This window comes from Gorilla gorilla, chromosome 6 (assembly GCF_029281585.2).
Source record: "Gorilla gorilla gorilla isolate KB3781 chromosome 6, NHGRI_mGorGor1-v2.1_pri, whole genome shotgun sequence".
Taxonomy (NCBI): Eukaryota; Metazoa; Chordata; class Mammalia; order Primates; family Hominidae; genus Gorilla; species Gorilla gorilla.
In genome coordinates, this window is record NC_073230.2 from 26477539 (window position 1) to 26504888 (window position 27350).

A 27350-nucleotide genomic window follows, 5' to 3' on the forward strand; every position below is an offset into this window, starting at 1 on the left:
AGAAAAGATATGGCCCATGTAGATCTTTGCTTCTTTTTCTTTCTTCTTGCCTGGAATGCAGATACAATGCTTGTTGCTACATCAGCCATGTTGTGACTAAGAAATGACAAGGTTGAGAGTGAAAGACAATATACTAAGCATGGAAGTGTACAAAGGATGCAAAAAGATCTTGGGTCTCTGACACTATGGTTGAGCACCTGCATCAGCCCTGGGCAGCCTATCATCAACATTCATGTTACGAGGTGGGAAAAAAAGGAAAAAATAACCCTTAATTTTTCATCCATGATAGGTTTTCATTGACCTGCAGCAGAATATGATTTTAAATGATAAAAGCTTTAAAATATGACCTACAATATGTGCAGTTGCTGGACAATTTTTGTTGATATATTTATCACACTAAAAATCACAAACTCCCAAACCACCTTTGCTGACCCAACTAGTGGGTACCAGCAAGCTCTTTGTCATCTACACTGCCTTGTGCTAGACTCAATGCCTTTGGATTCAGAGGAAAGAAAGACCAGGGCAATGACTTCAAGCAACCCTGTGGTATCTGTTTAAGTCATAAAATATCTTGTAGACCTCAGGCTAGCAGGTTGATTTAACATTTTATGACACACTTTAGAGCAATAAATACCTAGAATTTTGAAATGAGTCCATGGTAACGTTGGCAGAAATGACTGAGAGTAATGTGAAAAAGAACTTGGAGTGTTAGAATTCTGTAAGCATGAGACTTATTGAAGTGAGGTCCCATAATCATTATAAAATGTAAATGTTAGATTTATAGGAGCGTTCACAGCTTTAGTATCTTTATCACAAAAACATTTTCAAATTTATTTCTCATGTGCAATCTAATTTGTATAAATCCTTCTACACTCCAGGATTTACTTTATTAATCTGTAATATTTCTCTATAGTAACTGTAATAAGCCAAGGAAATAACAATTTGGGGGAGCTTCTCTATATTTAGAAAAGTTAAGAAAGTGAAACCTTTCTGGGAAACATATTTAAGATTCCTAAAAGGCCTCTAGTATTTCACTGAATTTTAAAGTGACCGGAAATAAGTATAAGGTTCATTTGCAGAGATTTGTCTTTTTAAAAGAGCTTCTTCCCATTTGATTTACTTTTGTGTAAAACTCTTGGTTTATATAAACTATTGTTTCCTATAATAAAAAATATTAATATTATGCTTAAAATTTCCAAACTGTTATTGGTTTCCACACCTTGGAGAAGATACTAGTGTGTCAACACAAGCAAAGCACATGCACCAAACTTCAGATGTTTATTTTATCATTGGTAGCTAGAGAAATGTAATTAAGTGGCTATAATTTAATGTTTTGAGATTTCTCGAATTACAGCATGAAAATGACTTTACACTTTTGCTAGCAAGTACATGAGAGACCAATAAGGCAATATTTAAAAGCACATTGCAAAGAGAAGACACTTCCACTAGTATATAAGATATCTCAATAACATCTGATCAATAAACAGTTGAATAAATATGGAGGTTTCTGGTCCACTTTTTTTTAGCATGTGTGAATTTTGCCATCTCATTAAATTTCAAATATTTTTATCATGTTTACATGCTGAAGTCATTTGAAAGCTAACTTACCTGTTGGGAATATTGAGAGTCAGAAGTCAATTAAATCCTATTTTTTTTTTTTTTTTTTTTTTTTGAGATAGAGTTTCTCTCTGTTGCCCAGGCTAGAGTGCAGTGGCACGATCTCGGCTCACTGCAACCTCCACCTTCCAGGTTCAAGCGATTCTTCTGCCTCAGCCTCCTGAGTAGCTAGGATTACAGGTGTGCACCACCACGCCTGGCTAATTTTCTATTTTTAGTAGAGATGGGGTTTCGCCATGTGAGCCAAGCTGGTCTCAAATGCCTGACCTCAGGTGATCCACCCACCTCAGCCTCCCAAAGTGCTGGGAATATAGGCGTGAGCAACCACGCCCAGCCTAAATCCTGTGTTAAGTGGTAATACCCAGGCAAATTGAAGGTGAGTGTTTTGGGCAGTAAATAAATTAAACATATAATTTCAAAAAAGAGATTGTTAAAATGAAGTATGTGATTTCCACATATGTGTGTGTACACATGTGTATACACACACTCATTTTCCTTTCAGTAGCCACGAAGTGAAATTGTTGGTAGTTAACACTAAATTTAGTCCAATCTTTGCTTATGGAAATCTTAGCAATGAAAAAATATATATAAATATGAAATAATTTACTTTATTTCAACTCTAATATTCTCTACAATTTTGGAACGGTCAAAGACAGGGTAGCTAACTGCTTTCTAACAATTGAAAGTCAATTTCCTTAATTGAAAAGTAAATATAAAAATAACATATAGCTATCAAAAATTAGCTTCACCATGCATCGTTGCTTTATGAACTGGGTGTATTATTCTGTTTGTGGAATAAGCACTTAAAAGAAATTTAAGTTATGTAGGCTGTCTAGCATTTGGGCGAGAATGGAAAATATCCATCAAATTTTATTAAAAATATTTCCTTTATGAAGCCATTTCTAACATTTCTCAGCTGCTTTCATATACACTCAATTGGTAAACATTTCTTACTAAAGATAACTTGTTCTGTCATTCAGAGAAAATTATTTGAAATTTGAAAAGTCACTGCCCCTGCTTTGCCATTTAGTCTATTATTAGTCAATTCAAAGAACAAGTTAAAGTGATCGACATAAAAATACTGAAAGTTACTTATAAGTTTTACTTGTTCCTATCTCAGAGGAAGATAAAACACCTTGTTCAAATTTACAAGAAAAAAACCAACAACCCCATCAAAAAGTGGGCAAAGGATATGAACGGACACTTCTCTAAAGAAGACATTTATGCAGCCAACAGACACATGAAAAAAACTCATCATCACTTTTCATTAGAGAAATACAAATCAAAACCACAATGAAATACCATCTCATGCCAGTTAGAATGGCAATCATTAAAAAGTCAGAAAACAACAGATGCTGGAGAGGATGTGGAGAAACAGAAACACATTTATACTGTTGATGGGAGTGTAAATTAGTTCAACCATGTGGAAGACAGTGTGGCAATTCCTCAAGGATCTAGAACTAGAAATACCATTTGACCCAGCAATCCCATTATTGGGTGTATATATTCAAAGGATTATAACAATAAACACGTATGTTTATTGCGGCACTATTCACAACAGCAAAGACTTGGAACCAAACCAAATGCCTATCAATGATAGATTGGATAAAGAAAATGTGGCACATATACACCATAGAATACTATGCAGCCATCAAAAAGGATGAGTTCATTTCCTTTGCAGCGACATGGATGAAGCTGGAAACCATCATTCTATGCAAACTAATCCAGGAACAGAAAACCAAACACCACATGTTCTCACTCAAAAGTGTGAGTTGAACAATGAGAACACATGGACACAGAGAGGGGAACATCACACACCGGGGCCTGTCGAGGGGTCGGGGGCAAGGCGAGGGATAGCAGTATAACAAATAGCTAATGCGTGTGGGGCTTAAAACCTAGATGACAGGTTGATGGGTGCAGCAAACCACCATGGCACATGTATACCTATGTAACAAACCTGCATGTTCTGCACATGTATCACAGAACTTAAAGCACAATAAAAAATAAAACCACCTTTTATCTTATTTCAGTTTTCAATAAATACATATTTATTGAGTCCTTACCATGTGTTAGATATTATATCTTCAGTTACATCAGTAAACTAAACAAAAACCTTGCCCTAGTTAACCTTGAACTCTAGAGCTTGCAGATAGTCAATAAATAATAAAGGCAATAAATAAACACATTAAACAGTAAGTTATTAGATGGCATGTGCTATTAGAGAAGGAAAAAGTAGACTGGAATCAGAAAAAATTGAGTTAAAGAGGCAGAATGTGAAAAATCACAATTTTAAATGAAATTTTCAGGGTATGCCTTATTTCCTGTGGTGTAAATACTTCCACTATGGTTAATTTCAAGCTACCAAAGGTTTGAAAAATAGCTTACAAAATTCTTGAATATTTAACAATCGGTTCTTATTGGTAAAAAGTGGGCTCAGCACAAAATTTGAGCACAGACTTTAAGAAATGCAAGGTGTTAGCCAAACAAACATCTGGGGGAAGACCCTTCCAGAGGGAGCAGTTAGAGCAAAGGCAGTACCTGGAAGGTTTGAGGAGCAGCAGATAGGTCAGCCCAGGGCAAGAGGCGATGGGGAATAGGAGAAGCAATCAGATTCTGAAGGACCTTTTAGGACTTTGCAAAGGCTTTCATTTTCACCCTGAGTGAAAAAGAATCCACTGAAACGTACTGAGTAGAGGAGTGACATGATCTGACTTACATTTTCCTTTTTTTTCTTTTTTATTATACTTTAAGTTCTAGGGTACATGTGCACAACGTGCAGGTTTGTTACATAGGTATACATGTGCCATGTTGGTTTGCTGCACCCATCAACTCGTCATTTACATTAGGTATTGCTCCTAATGCTATCCCTCCCCCATACCCCCAGCACTCCCCACAACCCCGCTGCAGGCACCAGTGTGTGATGTTCCCCGCCCTGTGTCCATGTGTTCTCATTGTTCAATTCCCACCTATGAGTGAGAACATGCAGTGTTTGGTTTCCCGTCCTTGTGATAGTTTGCTGAGAATGATGGTTTCCAGCTGCATCCATTTCCCTGAAAAAGACATGAACTCATCATTTTGATGGCTGCATAGTATTCCACGGTGTATATGTGCCACATTTTCTTTATCCAGTCTATCATTGATGGACATTTGGGTTGGCTGCAAGTCTTTGCTATTGTGAATAGTGCCCCAGTAAACATACATGTGCAGGTGTCTTTATAGTAGCATGATTTATAACCCTTTTGGTATATACCCAGTAATGGCATGGCTGCGTCAAATGGTATTCCTACTTCTAGATCCTTGAGGAATCGCCACACTGTCTTCTACAAAATGGTTGAACTAATTTACACTGCCACCAACAGTGTAAAAACATTCCTATTTCTCCACATCCTCTCCGGCATCTGTTGTTTCCTGACTTTTTAATGATTGACATTCTAACTGGTATGAGATGGTATCTCATTGTGGTTTTGATTTGCATTTCTCTGATGGCCAGTGATGATGAGCATTTTTTCATGTGTCTGTTGGCTGCATAAATGTCTTCTTTAGAAAAGTGTCTTTTCAAATCCTTTGTCCACTTTTTGATGGGATTGTTTTTTTTTTCCTGTAAATTTGTTTAAGTTCGTTGTACATTCTGGATATTAGCCCTTTGTCAGATGAGTAGATTGCAAAAACTTTCTCCCATTCCATAGGTTGCCTGCCACTCTGATGGTAGTTTCTTTTGCTTTGCAGAAGCTCTTCAGTTTAACTAGACCAATTTGTCTATTTTGGCTTTTGTTGCCATTGCTTTTGGAGTTTTAGTCATGAAGTCTTTGCTCATGCCTAGTCCTCAATGATATTGCCTAGGTTTTCTTCTAGGGTTTTTATGGTTTTAGGTCTGACATTTAAGTCTTTAATCCATCTTGAATTAATTTTTGTATAAGGTGTAAGGAAGGGATCCAGTTTGAGCTTTCTACATATGGCTAGCCAGTTTTCCCAGAACCATTTATTAAATAGGGAATCCTTTCTCCATTTCTTGTTTTTGTCAGGTTTATCAAATGTCAAAACATTTGATATTTGTGTGGTGTTATTTCTTAGGCCTCTGTTCTGTTCCATTGGTCTATATATCTATTTTGGTACCAGTACCATGCTGTTTTGGTTACTGTAGCCTTGTAGTGTAGTTTGAAGTCAGGTAGCATGATGCTTCCAGCTTTGTTCTTTTTGCTTAGGAATGTCTTGGCAATGTGGGCTCTTTTTTGGTTCCACATGAACTTTAAAGATGTTTTTTCTAATACTTTGAAGAAAGTCATTGGTAACTTGATGGCGATGGCACTGAATCTATAAATTACCTTGGGCAGTATGGCCATTTTCACAGGATTGATTTTTCCTATCTATGAGCATAGAATGTTCTTCCATTTGTTTGTGTCTTTTATTTCATTGAGCAGTGGTTTGTAGTTCTCCTTGAAGAGGTCCTTCAAATTCCTTGTTAGTTGGATTCCTAGGTATTTTATTTTCTTTATCGTAATTGTGAATGGGAGCCCATTCATGATTTGGCTCTCTGTTTGTCTGTTATTGTTGTATAAGAATGCTTATGATTTTTGCACATTGATTTTGTATCCTGAGACTGCTGAAGTTGCTTATCAGCTTAAGGAGATTTTGGGCTCAGACAATGGGGTTTTCTAAATATATAATCATGTCATCTGCAAACAGGGACAACTTGACTTCTTCTTTTCCTAATCAAATACCCTTTATTTCTTTCTCTTGCCTGCTTGCCCTGGCCAGAAGTTCCAACGCAATGTTGAATAGAAGTGGTGAGAAACGGCATCCCTGTCTCATGCCAGTTTTGAAAGGGAATGCTTCCAGTTTTTGCCCATTCAGTATGATATTGGCTGTGGGTTTGTCATAAATAGCTCTTATTATTTTGAGATACATTCCATCAATACCTAATTTATTGAGAGTTTTTAGCATGAAGGGTTGTTGAATTTTGTCAAAGGCCTTTTCAGCATCTATTGAGATAATCATGTGGTTTTTGTCGTTGGTTCTGTTTATGTGATGGATTACATTAATTGATTTGCATATGTTGAACCAGCCTTACATCCCAGGGATGAAGCCCACTTGATCATGGTGGATAAGATTTTGATGTGCTGCTGGATTCGGTTTGCCAGTATTTTACTGAGGATTTTCACATTGACGTTCATCAGGGACATTGATCTAAAATTCTTTTTTTTTGTTGTGTCTCTGCCATCATTTGGTATCAGGATGATGCTGGCCTCATAAAATGAGTTAGGGAGGATTGCCCCTTTTTCTACTGATTGGAATAGTTTCAGAAGGAATGGTACCAGCTCCTCTTTGTACCTGCAGTAGAAATCCACTGTGAATCTGTGTGGTCGTGGACTTTTTTTGGTTGGTAGGTTATTAATTATTGCCTCAATTTCAGAGCCTGTTATTGGTCTACTCAGAGATTCAACATCTTCCAGGTTTACTCTTGGAGGGTGTTTGTGTCCAGGAATTTATCCATTTCTTCTAGGTTTTCTAGTTTTTCGCAGAGAGGTGTTAATAGTACTCTGTGATGGTAGTTTGTATTTCTCTGGGATCGGTGGTGATATCCCCTATATCATTTTTTATTGCATCTATTTGATTCTTCTCTCTTTTCTTCTTTATTAGTCTTGCTAGCGGTCTATCCATTTTGTTGATCTTTTCAAAAAACCAGCTCCTGGATTCATTGATTTTTTGAAGGGTTTTTTCTGTCTCTATCTCCTTCAGTTCTGCTCTTAACTTAGTTATTTCTTGCCTTCTGCTAGCTTTTGAATTTGTTTGCTCTTGCTTCTCTAGTTCTTTTCATTGTGATAGTAGGATGTCAATTTTAGATCTTTCCTGCTTTCTCTTATGGGCATTTAGTGGTATAAATTTCCCTCTACACACTGCTTCAACTGTGTCCCAGAAATTCTGGTACATTGTATCTTTTTTCTCATTGGTTTCAAAAAGCATCTTTATTTCTGCCTTCATTTCATTATTTACTCACTGGTCATTCAGGAGCAGGTTGGTCAATTTCCATGTAGTTGTGTGGTTTTGAGAGAATTTCTTAATCCTGAGTTCTAATTTGATTGCACTGTGATCTGAGAGACTGTTTGTTGTGATTTCTGTTCTTTTACATTTGCTGAGGAGTGCTTTACTTCCAACTACGTGGTCAACTTGAGAATAAAGTGTGATGTGGTGCTAAGAAGAATGTATAGTCTGTTGATTTGGGGTGGAGAGTTCTGTAGATTTCCATTAGGTCAGCTTGGTGCAGAGCAGAGTTCAAATCCTGGATATCCTTGTTAACCTCCTGTCTCATTGATCTGTGTAATATTGACAGTGGGGTGTTAAAGTCTCCCATTATTATTGCATGGGAGTGTAAGTTTCTTTGTAGGTCTCTAAGGACTTGCTTTATGAATCTGGGTGCTCCTGTATTGGTTGCATATATATTTAGGATAGTTAGTTCTTCTTTTCGTATTGATTCCTTTACCATTATGTAATGGTGTTCTTTGTCTCTTTTGATCTTTGTTGGTTTAAAGTCTGTTTTATCAGAGACTAAGATTGCAACCCCTGCTTTTTTTGCTTTCCATTTGCTTGGTAGATCTTCCTCCATCCCTTTATTTTGAGCCTATGTGTGTCTCTGCATGTGAGCTGGGTCTCCTGAATACAGCACACTTATGGCTCTTGACTCTTTATCCAATTTGCCAGTCTGTGTCTTTTAATTGTGGCATTTAGCCCATTTACATTTAAGGTTAATATTTTTATGTGTGAATTTGATCCTGTCATTATTATGTTAGCTGGTTATTTTGCCCATTAATTGATGCAGTTTCTTCATGGCATCGATGGTGTTTACAATTTGCATGTTTTTGCAGTGGCTGGTACTGGTTGTTACTTTCCATGTTTAGTGCTTCCTTCAGGAGCTCTCATAAGGCAAGCCTGGTGGTGACAAAATTTCTCAGCATTTGCTTGTCTGTAAAGGATTATATTTCTCCTTCACTTTTGAAGCTTAGTTTGGCTGGATATGAAATCCTGGGTTGAAAATTCTTTTCTTTAAGAGTGTTGAATATTAGCCCCCACTCTCTTCTGGCTTGTAGAGTTTCTGCTAAGAGATCCGCTGTTAGTCTGAGGGGCTTTCCTTTGTGAGTAACCCAACCTTTCTCTCTAGCTGCCTTTAGCATTTTTTTCTTCATTTCAACTTTGGTGAATCTGACAATTATGTCTTGGGGTCGCTCTTCTCAAGGAATGTCTTTGTGGTGTTCTCTATATTTCCTGAATTTGAATGTTGGCCTGCCTCTCTAGGTTGGGGAAGTTCTCCCAGATAATATCCTGAAGAGTGTTTTCTAACTTGTTTCCATTCTCCTCATCACTTTCACGTACATCAGTCAAATGTAGATTTGGTCTGTTCACATAGTCCCATATTTCTTGGAGGGTTTGTTCATTTCTTTCTACTCTTTTTTCTCTAATCTTGTCTTCTTGCTTTAATTCATTAATTTGACCTTCAATCACTGATATCCTTTCTTCCACTTGATTGAATCAGCTATTGAAGCTTGTTCATGCATCATGAAGTTCTCGTTTTCAGCTCCATCAGGTCATTTAAGGACTTTTCTACACTGTTTATTTTAGTTAGCCATTTGTCTAACCTTTTTTCAAGGTTTTGAACTTCCTTGCAATGGGTTAGAACATTCTCTTGAGATGGGTTAGTTCAGAGAAGTTTGTTATTAACGACCTTCTGAAGCCTACTTCTGTCAACTCATCAAAGTCATTCTCCATCCAGCTTTGTTCCATTGCTGGTGAGGAGCTGCGATCCTGTGGAGGAGAAGAGGCACTCTGGTTTTTAGAATTTTCAGGTTTTCTGCTCTGGTTTCTCCCCATCTTTGTGGTTTTATCTACCTTTACTCTTTGATGATGGTGACCTACAGACGGGGTTTTGTTGTGGATGTCCTTTTTGTTGATGTTGATGCTATTCCTTTCCGTTTGTTAGTTTTCCTTTTAATAGCCAGTTTCCTCAGCTGCAGGTCTGTTGGAGTTTGTTAGGGGTCCACTCCAGACCCTGTTTGCCTGGGTATCACCAGTGGAGGCTGCAGAACAGCAAATATTGTGGAACAGAAAATATTGCTGCCTGATCCTTCCTCTGGAAGCTTTGTCTCAGAGGGGCAACCACCTGTATGAGATGTCTCTCGGCCCCTACTGGGAGGTGTCTCCCAATTGGGTTGCACGGGGGTCAGAGACTCACTTGAGGAGGCAGTCTGTCTGTTCTCAGAGCTCAAACACCATACTGGGAGAACCTCTGCTCTCTTCAGAGCTGTCAGGCAGGGACATTTAAGTCTGCAGAAGTTTCTGATGCCTTTTGTTCAGCTATGCCCTACCCACAGAGGTGGAGTCTATATAGGCAGTAGGTGTTGCTGAGTTGCGGTGGGCTCCACCCAGTTGGAGTTTCCTGGACATTTTGTTTACCTACTCAAGCCTCAGCAATGGCAGACAACCCTCCCCCTGCCAGGCTGCAGCCTCAGAGATCGATCTCAGACTGCAGTGCTAGCAGTGAGCAAGGTTCTGTGGGCATGGGACCCACCGAGCCAGGCATGGGACAGAATCTCCTGGTCTGCTGGTTGCTAAGACCATGGGAAAAGCACAGTATTTGGGCAGAAATGTCCTGTTTTTCCAGGTACAGTCTGTTACAGCTTCCCTTGGCTAGGAAAGGGAAATCCCCCGACCCTTGCACTTCCTGGGTGAGGCAATACCCCACCCTGCTTCAGCTAGCCCTCCCTGGGCTGCACCCACTGTCCAACTAGTCCCAATGAGAAGAACCAGGTACCTCAGTTGGAAATGCAGAAATCACTTGTCTTCTGTGTCGATCATGCTAGGAGCTGCAGACCAGAGCTCTTCCTATTTGGCCATCTTGGAATGGACCGATCTGACTTATATTTTCAAAGGACCAGTTTGTCTGTTTTGTCAGGAATAGATTTCAGTAGAACAAATTTAGAATGCATCAATTTGGCAGTTAAGCCACTGATCCAGAGGGTGATGTTAGCTCAGATTCGGATGGCAGTAGAGAAGGAGCAAGCTCTATATAGATTTTGAAGACTGAACCAAACAACTTTACTAATAGATTAGATGTATGATGAGAGGGAAATGGAAGAGTCAGGAATGACTCCCAAGTTTGGCAGCTGAGAAGGAGAGCAATGGAATTGCCTTTGAACTAGATAGAGAAGGCTGTAGTGGAGCAGGTTTAGATCAGGAGTTTAGTTTCTAACAGCTTGCATTTGAGATGTCTATTAGACATATAAACAGAGATATCAGGAAGACATATTGAAATATGAATTTAGACTTTGGGAGGGAGGTCTGGGTTAGGGATATACAATTTGGAGTCACCAAATATGAATGCTATTTAAAACCATACAATTGGAGGAAAATACCAAGGAGTAAGTATAGATGGGTGAGAACCAATAACTGAGTTGTGGAGCATTTCAACACTTACAGGTTGGAGAGAAGAGACAGAATCAAAAGGGAAAGTGAAAAGGAGTAAGAAAGTGGGGTAAAAGCTAAAAGAAAAGATGTGAAGAAAGTATATCGAATATGGATTTAGTATCTTTTCTTATGGAAGTACTTTTCTTCATAATAAGTTTTTGCTCATCCTAAATAGGTAGTGTCTAGGATTGAAAACTATAGAATTAACATTCTAATAAAATTATGTTTAGTTGGCAGTAATAGCCTTTACCATAGTAATGATCAATAAGCCATCTATTTTAATGATTATAATTTGCTTTGCATTCAGCTCAAAAAGGAATCTGAGATCTTTTTTTAGAGACTCCACTATCAAATCAGAACTTGAATTTTGATTTTTTGATGCTTTGGACACACAAAATTGAATCATAATCCCTGATTCATAATACACTTTTAGCATTGTATGATGTGCTTTTACTTAATAGCTATTTAGATATTTATATTTAACACCCCAAACCCGCCACCTAAAACCCAGTATCAAAAACAAAAGGTAGGATATTGAAAATTACCTTACCTAACCACAGTTTGCCTTCCATCACCTTTTCCTGGATCCCTCTACACAAGATAATCATCCCCCTGAGTGTTATGTTTATTATTCTTCCCTAGCTTTATTTCTTTTTTTTTTCTAGACTTAGTGCATGCCTATGTATTTCTTTAAATGTATTTTTCACTTTTAGGTTTTTTAATTTTAAAAAAGGGTAAAACATTTAATATTCTCAGATTTTTATATATTATTTGCTAAGAGTCATCGTATGTATTATATTTGAGTAGTTCATTTATCTTCACTGCTATATAATATTCCATTGTGTAAATGGATTCCATTAAATCAATCTCATATTGATGCACCTTTGAGTTGTTTGCAGAATTTTGCTATTGTGAACAATATTGCTGGGAACATTCTTACTGGTCTCCTCTTATATATGTATCTGGTCCATCGATCTCTTTCTAGTCTTGCACAAACATCACACCATCTTAATTACTATAGCTTTACAATAACTTTTAATATCTTTAAAATCAAGTTATACCAATTTTTCCTTCTTCAGCTGTACCATTACATGGTCATTTGCATTTTCATATATATATTTAAATATCAACTTGTCAAGTTCTACAAAAAGTTCATTGAAACTTTGATTTGTAATTAAATTGAAACTATAATCAGAGTAAACTGAAATTTGTATAGCATTGAAACTTCCAATTCATAAACTCACTATACACAATTTTTAAAGTCACATTTAGTGGCTTTAGATAAAGTTTTCTAATTTGTTTCCTCTGTAGACATCATGCACTTCTTTTAGTAAATCTGTTCTTAGATTTCATATTTTATAGTGTTGAAATCGTATTTTAAAATTACATTTTGTTTTTCTGATCTGTATACAGTTGATTTCTGCATATTTTATCTTTAGTAACTTTTGCTATATTTTTGATCCTAATGGTTTCTTGAAATTTGCCAAATAGAATTAGTTATTATGATCTTATTCCTTTGTTTTCTAACTTTTCATAAGTAGACTTTTAAAAATAATTTCAACTTTTATTTTAGGTACGGGGATGCATGTACAGGTTTGTTACATAGGCATATATTACATGCTGCTGAAGTTTGGGGTACACATCCTGACACTCAGGTAGTGAGCTGTGTAGTAATGAATAGGTAGTTTTTCAATCCACAACCCCCTCCCTACTCCTCTAGTAGCCTGCAATGTTTAGACAATATCTATGTCTAAAGATGTTTCTTTCTTTATATCTGTGAGTACCGACTGTCTCACAAGTGAGAACATGCAGTATTTGGTTTTCTACTTCTGCATTAATTTGCATAGGATTATGGCCTCTGGCTGCATCCATGTTGCTGCAAAAAACATGATTTCATTTTTTATGGCTGCATAGTATTCCATGGGATATATGTACCACATTTTCTTAATCCAGTCCACCATTGACAGGTACCTGGGTTGACTCCATATCTTTGCTGTTGTGAATAGCATGATGATGAACATATAAGTACATGTGTCTTTTTGGTAGAACAATGTATTTTCCTTTGGGTATATATCCAATAATAGGATTGTTGGGTTGGATGGTAGGTCTGTTTTAAGTCCTTTGAGAAATCTCCAAAATGCTTTCCACAGTAGCTGAACTAATTTATATTCCCACCAACAGTGTATAAGTGTACCCTTTCCCACAACTTCACCAACATGTTATTTTTTGACTTTTAAAAATAATAGCCATTTTGACTTTTTAATAATAGCCATTCGGACTAGTGAGAGATGATATCTCATTGTGATTTTGATTTGCATTTCTCTGATGATTAGTGATGCTGAGCATTTTTTTATGTTTGTTGGCTGCATGTATGTCTTCTTTTGAGAAGTGTCTGTTCATGTCTTTTGCCCATTTTTTAATGGGGTTATTTGGTTTTCACTTGCTAAATTGTTTAGGTTTCTTATAGATTCTGGATATTAGACATTTGTTGGATGCGTAGTTTGCAAATTTCTTTCCCATTCTGTAGGTTGTCAGTTTACTCAGTTGATAGTTTCTTTTGCTGTGCAGAAGCTCTTTAGTCTAATTAGGTCCCACTTACCTATTTTTAGTTGTGATGCAATTGCTTTTGTGGGCTTATAGATAAATTATTTCCCAAGGCCTACATCCAGAATGGTGTTTCTGAGGCTTTCTTACAGGATTTTTATATTTTTAGGTTTCACACTTAAATATTTAATCCTTCTTGAGTTAACTTTTGTATGTAGTGAAACAGAGGTCCATTTCATTCCTCTATACATAGCTAGCCAGCTATCCCAGCACCATTTACTGAATAGGGAGTCCTTTCCTCGTCACTTGTTTCTATCAGCTTTGTTGAAGATTAGATGGTTGTATGTGTGTGGCTTTATTTCTAGGTTATCTGTTGTGTTCCATTGGTCTATGTGTCTGTTTTCGTACCAACACCATGCTGCTTCATTTATGGTAGCCTTATAGTTTGAAGCAGGGTAGTGTGATGCCTCCAACTTTGTCTCTTTTCTAAATATTTTCCAGACTTTAATTTCCTCTTTAGCACTTGAATTGATTAGACATATGTTCCATTTCCAAATTTTAAAATATTATTTTGTCTTTTACCTCAAAACCAATTTCATTATGATCCAAGAATATATTCTGTGAATGTTATGGCATCTTTCTTTGTGTCTCGTTTTGTGATCAATTTTCATTATTCTTTATGTGAATATGCAAACTATAATTCTTCTACTTTGTTAGATACAGAGTTCTATAATGACTCTAATATTGTGTGCTAATTATATTGTTTTAAATCCTCTTCTGGGCTGGGCATGGTGGCTCACACCTGTAATCCCAGCACTTTGGGCAGCCAAGGCGGGTAGATCACCTGAGGTCAGGAGTTTGAGACCAGCTTGACCAACACAGTGAATCCCTGTCTTTACTACAAATACAAAAATTAGCTGGGCATGGTGGTGTATGACTCTAGTCCCAGCTACTCCGGAGGATGAGGTAGGAGAATCACTTAAACCCAGAAGGCAGAGGTTGCAGTGAGGTGAGCTCACACCACTACACTCCAGGCTGGAGCGAGTGTAGTGAGACTCCATCTCAGAGTGAGACTCCATCTCAGAGAAAAAAAAAAAAAAATTCTGTCTACTTGATCTATCAATTAAGGAGAGAGGTGAATTATAACCTCCCAATATGATAGTGGATTTGTCTAATTCTTGATATATATACTATATTAGAGGCTATGCGATAAGAAAATATAAATTTATATTTTCCTTGTGGCATAAATATCTATGACTTAAATTTGGATTTATTTTAATATGTATTCTGTATTTACAGCTATTCTGCATTTTCTGTTTTCTGTTTTCTTTTCTTCATTTCATTTTGTTTTTTAAATTGATCTTTTAATTGTTCTTTTTTCTATCCTGCTTTTAAGTTATATATTCTATTTTTATTATTTTAATGGCTGCCTTAGAATTTTAATATGTATACCTAATTTGTTGTATACAAATTTGATCAGTATTTATTACCTGACTCCAAAGCAATCTTAGGTCTTTAGAACACTCTAACTTCAGTTATGACCTTCAACTTCCATGTCATTATTACGTATTTTACTCATAATTTCACCCCATATTATTATTTTGCAAAATCAATGTTTCCTTAGATTTCTCCAAATACTTAACATTTTCTTTGCTCTTCTAGCTCAATTTTGCACTGAAAATAAACTATCTCAGGCAGATCTCCAGGCAATCAGAGAAGCCGCTTGCCAGGATTAGGAGCCTGAGCCACCCTACCCTTCCTGTGCAGAGACTGTGGTGAAGTGAGGCCCTCTCCACTCCAAGACCAGGCAGATCTCCAGACATTCAGAGCACACCCTCACCTGGATCAGCAGCTTGAGTACACCCAGGCTTCCTATGCAAAGACTGTGGTACTGGGAGGGCCTCTCAACTTCATTTCCAGACAGAACTGCAAGCAACTGGAGCATCCACTCTTCTGGATTATTAGTTTAGGCTGCCTCCACTGTCCCACCCACCCTGGCAGAGAACGTTTGCCAGCTCCACACCTAGGCACACCTCTGGGTGCTTGGTGGCTGCCCACTGGATTCACCCTCAGCACTGAAGCTTACACTTACCATCAGGGAACCTACCTGGTCTGGCCCTGCCCATCTTTTCCCCTGCCCCTCTGAGGCTAAGCAGGGAGTTCAAACTGCTGTGCACACCACAGATTAACCCATTGACAGAGGCAACAGGAAAGCTTCTCTGAGTGAAAAATAATCAATCAGGGGATCCACTCCAAGATGGCCAAATAGGAACAGCTCCGGTCTGCAGCTCCCAGCATGATCTACGCAGAAGACAGGTGATTTCTGCATTTCCAACTGAGGTACCTGGTTCATCTCATTGGGTCTGGTCAGACAGCGGGTGCAACCCATGGAGGCAGAGCCAAAGCAGGGTGGGGCATCACCTCACCTGGGAAACGCAAGAGGTCAGGGGATTTCCCTTTCCTAGCCAAGGGAAGCCGTGACAGACGGTACCTGGAAAATCGGGACACTCCCACCTGAATACTGTGCTTTTCCAATGGTCTTAGCAAATGGCACACCAGGAGATTATATCCCGTGCCTGGCTTGGTGGGTCCCACACCCACAGAGCCTTGCTCACTGCCGGCGCAGCAGTCTGAGATCAAACTGCAAGGTGGCAAGCCTGGTTGGGGGAGGGGCGTCTGCCATTGCTGAGGCTTGAGTAGGTAAGCAAAGTGGCCAGGAAGCTCGAACTGAGTGGAGCCCACAGCAGCTCAAGAGGCCCACCTGCCTCTGTAGACTCCACCTCTGTGGGTAGGGCATAGCTGAACAAAAGGCACCAGAAACTTCTGCAGACTTAAATGTCCCTGTCTGACAGCTCTGAAAAGAGCAGTGGTTCTCCGAGCAAAGCATTTGAGCTCTGAGAACGGACAGACTGCCTCCTCATGTGGGTCCCTGACCCCCGTGTAGCCTAACATGGAGACACCTCCCAGTAGGGGCCCACTGACACCTCACACAGCCAGGTGCCAATCTGAGACTAAGCTTCCAGAGGAAGGATCAGGCAGCAATATTTGCTGTTCTGCAATATTTGCTATTCTGCAGCCTCCACTGGTGATACCTAGGCAAACAGGGTCTGGAGTGGACCTCCAGCAAACTCCAACAGACCTGGAGCTGAGGGACCTGACTGTTAGAATGAAAACTAACAAATGGAAAGGAATAGCATCAACATCAACAAAAAGGACATCCACACCAAAACGCCATCTGTAGGTCACCATCATCAAAGAGTAAAGGTAGATAAAACCATAATATGGGGAGAAGAGCAGAAAAGCTGAAAACTCTAAAAACCATAGTGCCCCTTCTCCTCCAAAGGATCACAGCTCCTTGCCAGCAATGGAACAAAGCTGGATGGAGAATGACTTTGATGACTTGAGAGAAGTGGCTTCAGAAAGTCGGTAATAACAAACTTCTCTGAGCTAAAAGAGGATGTTCGAACCCATCACAAGGAAACTAAAAACCTTGAAAAAAGATTAGAGAAATGTCTAACTAGAATAAACAGTGTAGAGAAGAGCTTAAATGACCTTAAGGAGCCGAAAACCATGGCATGAGACTTACATGATGCATGCATAAGATTCAGTAGCCAATTAGATCAAGTGGAAGAAAGGGTATCAGTGATTGAAGATCAAATTAATGAAATGAAATGAGAAGAGAAGTTTAGAGAAAAAAGAGTAAAAAGAAATGAACAAAGCCTCCAAGAAATATGGGACTATGTGAAAAGACCAAATCTACGCTTGATTGGTGTACCTGAAAGTGATGGGGAGAATGGAACCGAGTTGGAAAATACTCTTCAGGATATTATACAGTAGAACTTCCCCAACCTAGCAAGGCAGGCCAACATTCAAATTCAGGAAATATAGAGAACACCACAAAGATACTCCTCAAGAAGAGCAACCCCAAGACACATAATTGTCAGATTCACCAAGGTTGAAATGAAGGAAAAAATGTTAAGGGCAGCCAGAGAGAAAGGTCAGGTTACCTGCAACGGGAAGCCCATCAGACTAACAGCAGATCTTTCGGCAGAAACTCTACAAGCCAGAAGAGAGTGGGGGCCAATATTCAACATTCTTAAAGAAAAGAATTTTCAACCCAGGATTTCATATCCAGCCAAACTAAGCTTCATAAGTGAAGGAAGAATATAATCCTTTACAGACAAGCAAATGCTGAGAGATTTTGTCACCACCAGACCTGCTTTACAAGAGCTCCTAAAGGAAGCACTAAACATGGAAAGTAACAACCATTACCAGCCACTGCAAAAACATGTCAAATTGTAAAGACCATTAATGCTAGGAAGAAACTGCATCAACTAACCAGAAAAATAACCAGCTAACATCACAATGATAGGATCAAATTCACACATAATATTATAAACCTTAAATGTAAATGAGGTAATGCCCCAATTAAAAGACACAGACTGGCAAATTGGATAAAGAGTCAAAACCCATCAGTGTGCTGTATTCAGGAGACCCAACTCATGTGTAGAGACACACACAGGCTCAAAATAAAGGGATGGAGGAAGATCTACCAAGCAAATGGAAAGCAAGAAAAGCAGAGGTTGCAAACTTAGTCTGTGATAAAACATACTTTAAACCAACAAAGATCAAAAGAGACAAAAAACGCCATTACATAATGCTAAAGGGATCAATTCAACAAGAAGGGCTAACTATCCTAAATATACATGCACCCAATACAGGAGCACCCAGATTCATAAAGCAAGTCCTTAGAGACCTACAAAGAGACTTACACTCCCACACAATAATAATGGGAGACTTTAACACCCCACTGTCAATATTACACGATCAACGAGACAGAAGGTTAACAAGGGTATCCAGGACTTGAACTCAGCTCTGCACCAAGCAGACCTAATAGCAATCTACAGAACTCTCCAACCCAAATCAACAGAATATACATTCTTCTCAGCACCACATTGCACTTATTCCAAAATTGACCACATAGTTAGAAGTAAAGCACTCCTCAGCAAATATAAAAGAACAGAAATCATAACAAACTGTCTCATAGACCACAGTGCAATGAAATTAGAACTCAGGATTAAGAAACTCACTCAAAACCGCACAACAACATGGAAATTGAACAATCTGCTCTGGAATGACTACTGGGTACATAATGAAATTAAGGCAGAAATAAAGATGCTTTTTGAAACCAATGAGAACAAAGACACAATGTACCAGAATCTCTAGGACACATTTAAAGCAGTGTGTAGAAGGAAATTTACAGCACTAAATGCCCACAAGAGAAAGCAGGAAAGATCTAAAATGGACACCCTAACATCACAATGAGAAGAACTAGAGAAGCAAGAGCAAACAAGTTCAAAAGCTAGCAGACGGCAAGAAATAACTAAGATAAGAGCAGAAATGAAGGAGATAGAGACAGAAAAAACCCTTCAAAAAATCAATGAATCCAGGAGCTGGTTTTTTGAAAAGATCAACAAAATTGATAGACCACTAGCAAAACTAATAAAGAAGAAAAGAGAGAAGAATCAAATAGACGCAATAAAAAATGATAAAGGAGAGATCACCACCGATCCCACAGAAACACAAACCACCATCAGAGAATACTATAAACACCTCTATGCAAATAAACTAGAAAATCTAGAAGAAATGGATAAATTCCTTGACACATACACCCTCCCAAGACTAAACCAGGAAGAAGTTGAATCTCTGAATGTACCAATAACAGGCTCTGAAATTGAGTCAATAATTAAGAGCTTACCAACCAAAAAAAGTCCAGGACCAGATGGATTCACAGCCGAATTCTACCAGAGGTACAAAGAGGAGCTGGTACCATTCCTTCTGAAACTATTCCAATCAATAGAAAAAGAGGGAATCCTCCCTAACTCATTTTATGAGGCCAGCATCATCCTAATACCAAAGTCCAGCAGAAACACAACAAAAAAAGAGAATTTTAGACCAATATCCCTGATAAACATCAATGCGAAAATCCTCAATAAAATACTGGCACACCGAATCCAGCAGCACATCAAAAAGCTTATCCACCAAGATCAAGTTGGCTTCATCCCTGGGATGCAAGGCTGGTTCAACATATGCAAATCAGTAAACGTAATCCATCACATAGACAGAACCAACGACAAAACCACACGATTATCTCAACAGATGCAGAAAAGGACTTCAACACAATTTAACAGCCTTCATGCTAAAAACTCTCAATCAGCTAGGTATAGGTGGAACATTATCTCAAAATAATAAGCACTGTTTATGACAAACCCACAGCCAGTATCATACTGAATGGGCAAAAACTGGAAGCATTCCCTTTGAAAACTGGCACAAGACAGGGATGCCCTCTCTCACCACTCCTATTCAACATAGTGTTGGAACTTCTGACCAGGACAATCAGGCAAGAGAAAGAAACAAAGGGTATTCATTAGGAAAAGAGGAGGTCAAATTGTCCCTGTTTGCAGATGACATGATTGTATATTTAGAAAACCCCATTGTCTCAGCCCTAAATCTTCTTAAGCTGATAAGCAACTTCAGCAAAATCTCAGGATACAAAATCAATGTGCAAAAATCACACGCATTCCTGGAAACCAATAACAGACAAACAGAGAGCCAAATTGTGAGTGAACTCCCATTCACAATTACTACAAAGAGAATAAAATACCTAGGAATCCAACTTACAAGGGATTTGAAGGACCTCTTCAAGGAGAACTACAAACCACTGCTCAATGAAATAAAAGAGGACACAAACAAATGGAAGAACATTCTATGCTCATGGATAGGAAGAATCAATATCGTGAAAATGGCCATACTGCCCAAGGTAATTTAAAGATTCAATGCCATCCCTCTCCAATATTACACAGAATTGGAAAAAACTACTTTATAGTTCATATGAAATCAAAAAAGAGCCCACATTGCCAAGACATTCCTAAGCAAAAAGAACAAAGCTGGAGGCATCACACTACCTGACTTCAAACTATACTACAAGGCTACAGTAACCAAAACAGCATGGTACTTGTACCAAAATAGATATACAGACCAGTGGAATAGAACAGAGGCCTAAGAAATAACATCACACATCTACAACCATCTGATCTTTGACAAACGTGACAAAAACAAGAAATGGGGAAAGGATTCCCTATTTAATAAATGGTGCTGGGAAAATTGGCTAGCCATAAGAAGAAAGCTGAAACTGGATCCCTTCCTTACACCTTATACAAAAATTAATTCAAGATGGATTAAAGACTTAAATGTTAGACCTAAAACCATAAGAACCCTAGAAGAAAACCTAGGCAATATCATTCAGGACATAGGCATGGGCAAGGACTTCATGACTAAAACACCAAAAGCAATGGTGACAAAAGCCAAAATAGACAAATGGGATCTAATTAAACTAAAGAGCTTCTGCAAAGCAAAAGAAACTACCATCAGAGTGAACAGGCAGCCTACAGAATGGGAGAAGATTTTTGCAATCTACCCATTTGACAAAGGGCTAATATCAAGAATCTACAAAGAACTTAGATAAATTTACAAGAAAAAACCAAACAACCCCATCAAAAAGTGAGCAAAGGATATGAACGGACACTTTTCAAAAGAAGACATTTATGCAGCCAAAGAACACATGAAAAAATGCTCATCATCACTGGCCATCAGAGAAATGCAAATCAAAACCGCAATGAGATATCATCTCACACCAGTTAGAATGGCGATCATTAAAAAGTCAGGAAACAACAGGTGCTGGAGAGGATGTGGAGAAATAGGAACACTTTAACACTGTTGGTGGGACTGTAAACTAGTTCAACCATTGTGGAAGACAGTGTGGCGATGCCTCAGGGATCTGGAACTAGAAATACCATTTGACCCAGCGATCTCATTACTGGGTATAAACCCAAACGATTATAAATCATGCTACTATAAAGACACATGCACATGTATGTTTATTGTGGCACTATTCACAATAGCAGAGACTTGGAACCAACCCAAATGTCCATCAGTGATAGACTGGATTAAGAAAATGTGGCACATATACACCATGGAATACTATGCAGCCATAACAAAGGATGAGTTCATGTCCTTTGCAGGGACGTGGATGAAGCTGGAAACCATCATTCTCAGCAAACTATCGCAAGGACAGAAAACCAAACATCGCATGTTCTCACTCATAAGTGGGAACTGAACAATTAGAACACTTGGACACAGGACGGAGAACATCGCACACCAGGGCCTGTCTTGGGGTGGGGGAGTGGCAGAGGGATAGCATTAGGAGAAATACCTAATGTAAATGACGAGTTAATGGGTGCAGCAAACCAACACGGCAAATGTATACTTATGTAACAAACCTGCACGTTGCACACCTGTACCCTAGAACTTAAAGCGTAATAAAAAATAATAAAATAAATAAATAAAAAATTAAATAAATAAGCATATACCCAACCACATTGGCTGGAGCTGGCTTTTACCCATAATCGCCACCTACTGGCCATTCCCTTGAACTGCACATCCCAGTATATAACCCGTGGAGAGAAGGGCATAGGTCTATAGAGGCAAAGCCCAAAGACCCTATCCAACATCCTCTATAGTCACAACCCCTGGGGTAATGGGAGGAAGGGAAGGAGAAATAAATACAATAATATAGGGAAAAAAGAAAGAAGAGAAATCCTACCCACACGAAAATAATTACAAAAATTAAAAGTGCCATCTTCTTCAGTTGAGAAGGAACCATCATAAAAATTCTGGCAGCATGAGAAATCCGAATGTACTGACACTACCAGAGGATCACAGTAGCTCTCCAACAATAGTTCCTAACCAAAATGGAAACTGAGAAATGAAAGATAAAGAATTCAAAGCATGGATTGCAAAGAAGCTGAATGAGATCCAAAATTGAAAATCATCATCAACAACAACAAGTGATCTAAAGCAATCCAGGAAATGAAGAAAGAGATAAACATCTTAAAAAGAAATCAATCAGAGCTTCTGGAATTGAAAAACTCACTTAAGGAATTTCAAAATAGAATGGAATGCTATAGCAATAGACTGGACAAAGCAGAGAAGTAATTTCAGAACTTGAAGAACAAGTCTTTCAAATTAACCCTGTCAGATAAAAGTAAGAAAAAAAGAATGTTAAAGAATGAATAAAGTTTTCAACAAATATGGACTTATGTAAACTATCAAACCTATAATTTATTGGCATTCCTGAGAGAGAAGCAAAAAAAGCAAATGACCTGGAAAACACATTTGTCAGAGTAATTCACGAAAAATTCCCTAATCTTGCTTGAGAGAGATACATGCAGATACAAGACATCCAGGGAACACCTGCAAGACCCTATACAAAATAAACATCACCAAGGCATATCATTACCAGACTCTCCACGGGCAACACTAAAGAAAAAAATGAAAGGCATTTAAAGAAAAAGGTCATATCACTTACAAAGGGAACCCCATCAAGAGTAGACTTCCAAATAGAAATCTTACAAGTAAAGAGAGATTGAGGACCTATTTTTAGCATTTTAAAGAAAAAAAAATTCCAATCAAGATCTTCACATCCCACCAACTAAGCTTGATAAACAGTGGATAAATAATTTTTTCCAGAAAGGCAAGCACTAAGGGAATTTGTTACTACTAGACCACCCTTAGCAGAGATCCTTAAGGTAGTTCTAAGCATGGAAACAAAAGAATGATACATACTACCACAAAAACACACTGAGATATATAACCCACAGACCTTATAAAGCAACCACAAAATAGAAACTACAAAGCAACCAGCTAACAACTTCAAGATAGGATCAAAACCTCACATATCAATATTAACCTTGAATGTAAGTGATCTAAATGCCCCAGTTAAAAGGCACAGAATTGCAAGTTGAATAAAAAAAACAAGACTCATCCATCTGCTGTCTTCAGGAGACCCATCTCACATGTAATGACACCAACAGGCTCAAAGTAAAGTGTTGTAGAAAGATCTATCACACCAACAGAAAACAAAAAAAGAGCAGAGGTCACTATTATATCAGACAAAACAGACTTTGAACCAACAACAGTAAAAAAAAAAAAAAAAGGACAAGGAAGGGCATTACTTAATGATAAAGGGTTTAATTCAACAAGAAAATTTAATTATCCTAAATATATATGCACCTAACATTGGAGCACTCAGATTCATAAAACAAGTACTTCCAGGCCTAAGAAAAGACTTAGACAACTACACAGTAATAGTCAGAATAGCACTGTAGAACCAAAAAATGTCTAGCTGTAGAACACAGGATTTGTCACATGATTTAAAGCAGAGGTATCCAATCTTTTGGCTTTCCTGGGCCACATTGGAAGAATTGTCTTGAGCCACACATAAAATATACTGACACTAACAACAGCTCATGAGCTAAAAAAAATTGGTAAAATCTCATAATGTTTTAAGAAATATGTTGGGCCACATTCAAAGCCATTCCGGGCTGCATGCAGCCCATGGGCCATGGGTTGGACAAGCTTGATTTAAAGAGAAGGACAAATATTGTTAGGCACTTAAGGTAGTATCTAATGAAAGTCATTATACACAACACAAACAATCAAAGAAAAGGAGCAAATAGAGATATGGAAGCCCAGAAATTCAACAAATTCATATTGTGCTTGCTGCCAATAAGCTTTTCTGAAAGCGGAGGCTGAGGTGAAGTTTTTAGAGATTAACACCTATGGAAGGGAAACAGAAGAAGCAGAAAGGGTCAAAGGGGAAGTCTGGATTCAAGCCCTATAAAACCTCTGTCATCCTCACAGCAAGATCTGGAATTAGAATTATGCTAGAGTTATGCAGCATGCAGCTAATATGGCCAAGCTTTTCTAATCCCATCTTGACTAGTCACTGGAGGTGGTCTGCCCTGGGAAATAGTGATCCTTGGCCAGAGAGTACACTGTAGCTGAGGCAAACCCTGAAGGGGCCGACAGATGGAGGCTGCCTGCTGATAGACAGGGGAACATGTCCTCCTATGAAGTGAGGTCTGAGTGGCACATCTTGTCCACCACAGTGCTCCAATTTGATTCCTGCCACCATGTTAGCCTCTATGGATGGTGCCATCGGGCACAAATTTTAGAATGCCATTCTAAGTTAGACGATGAGGACTTAGGCTTTGGATCAATTTTTACATACCAGAAGCTCCTAATGAAGCCACCCACTATAATGCTTCACACTGGGTGCCAACTTTCAGCCTTATTTAGTTGTTGGAATCTCGAGTTCACCAATAAACTGGTTCAGTTTGATTGACAAGTCTTGCAATGTTATTATTTATTTAGGGTCTCCTATTCAACTATGTGTATATGTGTATCCCGAACCCCCACAAAAAAACTACATGCCAGTAAAAGATCATAACCACTTAGTGAATTAGAAAAGGTTAGATTTGCCCAATGAAGAAACAAAGATTTTCTCACATTTCTTAACTCTGAAAAATGACATCCACTTTTGGAGAAAAGAAAATTATAGATTATATAAAGTATTATCACAAGCATATTAAGGATGCATACAAATGAAGTTAAAGAATAAGATTGAACTCCAGAGAGGTAAATAAGGAGGAGATTAAAAATACTGGTGCCACATGTAATGTTAGTGCGTTCCTTTTAGGCCTGGCACGGTGGCTTATGCCTGTAATCCTAGCACTTTGGGAGGCTAAGGTGGGCAGATTACTTTGAGCCCATGAGTTCGAAACTAGCTTAGCCAATGTGGTGAAACCCCGTCTCTACAAAAAGTACAAAAATTAGCAAGGCATGGTGGCACACACCTGTGGTCCCAGTTACTTGCAGGGCTGAGGCAGGAGGATTGCTTGAACACAGGAGGCAGAGGTTGCAGTGGGCCGAGATTGTGCCACTGCACTCCAGCCTGGGTGACAGAGAGATCCTGTCTCAAAAAAAAAAAAAAAACAAAAAAGTAAAACATAATGTTGAGTCCATAATAAATGAACGGCTATCTAAAAAAATTTGTTGGTAATATTTTTCATTCCTGGCTATGTACTGATATTTAAAATATAAAAATATCCTATGATTTTCTAGAATATTCGACAAGATTACATTAATAATATTCTTGGGAAAAGTTCTTCCTTTATATTTTCTTGTGTGTGTGCCCTGAAGAAAGTCATTTCCAGCAAAAACAAGAAATACAAAGATTCATCTTCTAAAATGTTTCTCATCAATCTTTGTCTTTGAAAATTTTCAATTCTCTTAGCCAAAGAAATGGGAGGCTGTGTGCAGCTTAAGTCCGAAAGAGCAAGATGCATTTGCCTTCTGTGACTCCTTCCCAGACTATAAGTAGAATAAGGCAGCACGCTCCAGGTAGTCAAAGTCAGGGGAAACACTGGCCTTACCCAAAATTTTTACCCTAGACATTAGTATTGTATACATTTTACACCCAGTTCCAGGTTTCCAGTAACTTAACTATCTGCAGACATTTGTCACAGCAGTAGCATTTAAGAAGTATTCACAATCTTGTACTTCATGGACAAAAAAAGATTTTCCAGTGTCTTGATATGTACTGTCATAGTGCAAAATGCTTCATACAGCAGATAATGTTACTCTTTTAAACTTACCATTCTTCTGTGAAGGGTTTTTTCTTGCCTCTGGAAGTCATCTCCACATTTGTTCTTGTTCTCCATCTTGTCTGATTTTTCTTAATTACAAATTATTTTCTGAATTGTATCACACCTGCATAATAATAAAATGGTGAATTATTCTGACAAGTGCCAGATTTTGGTTCTTTTGAAGAGTTTTATTGATCTCACTGTGCATTATTCTGCCTCAAACTGTACATCATACTGTAATTCAGAATGTAATGTCTTGATTGATTTGCAGCCAGACTGACAAAAAACACAGCAGTCATGGCAAAGTCTCCCAGTTTGACTTAATGGAGTGTTAACTGAGAAGCACAATTTTGACCTTTTAATGAGTAGGTCTTTGGTATTTTTTCCAAACAGCACTATCCAAGGTAAAGGAAGTGATTTCTATTAACCTACAGGACGCACTTCATTGGGAGGACTGTCTAATTGAGACATCTTCCAGATACTCCATTTAAACATAATGATGTATAATAGCAGTAACTGCAACTTAATTAGAAGACTAATTCTACTACATCAGTAAGTAACCAAAGTACTGAACGATGTTGCTTTCCTATTAAAGAGGTAAATTTCTTATAGACTCAGAAATTATACTGTTACTTTTCTAATGTCTAAATTCCTATGATATTGGGAATACTTCCTAGTATTTTAGCCCTATTGCTATCCTGAAATTCCAATTAAAAATGATCAACTTAATTAGGACTATTTTTACTAGGACTATTATCTTGGAAAATATAAGGGAAAATAATGAGCATTCATCAAGTGCTTATGCTATGTCATGGGTCATTTTACATATGTGAACATACGATATCTCCTTTGATCTTTGCAAGATATTACTGCTCCTATTTTACAAATGGAGAACCTGAAGCTCAAAAGGTTTAAGCAACTGGATTGAGATTATATAACAAATAAAAGTCCAGGTGAGATGATAGATATGTTAATTAGCCTGATCTAATTCTACATCGTATTCACAAATCATGACATCATTTTGTATATATGTATACATATAACTATAATTTAGCTATACATATAGCTATAACTTGTTAATTTATAATTTTAAAAATAAAATAAATATGATAAAATATCCAAATAAATTTCCAGCCTTAATCTATTTTCTGCCTCTTTGTAGCTATGGGTTCCTTGTTTTATAACAAG

At 38.0% G+C, this 27350-nt stretch overlaps 1 long non-coding RNA gene across 1 annotated transcript in view; it reads right to left on the reverse strand.

The window, feature by feature from the left end:
- Positions 1 to 27350, reverse strand: part of LOC134758897 (uncharacterized) — a 105674-nt gene that overhangs the window by 28684 nt on the left and 49640 nt on the right. The window contains exons 2-3 of the long non-coding RNA XR_010134611.1: positions 26172 to 26286; positions 25371 to 25490 (exon numbers count right to left, since the gene is read on the reverse strand). This is a non-coding gene — a long non-coding RNA (uncharacterized lncRNA). The remainder of the gene's footprint in view (positions 1 to 25370; positions 25491 to 26171; positions 26287 to 27350) is intronic.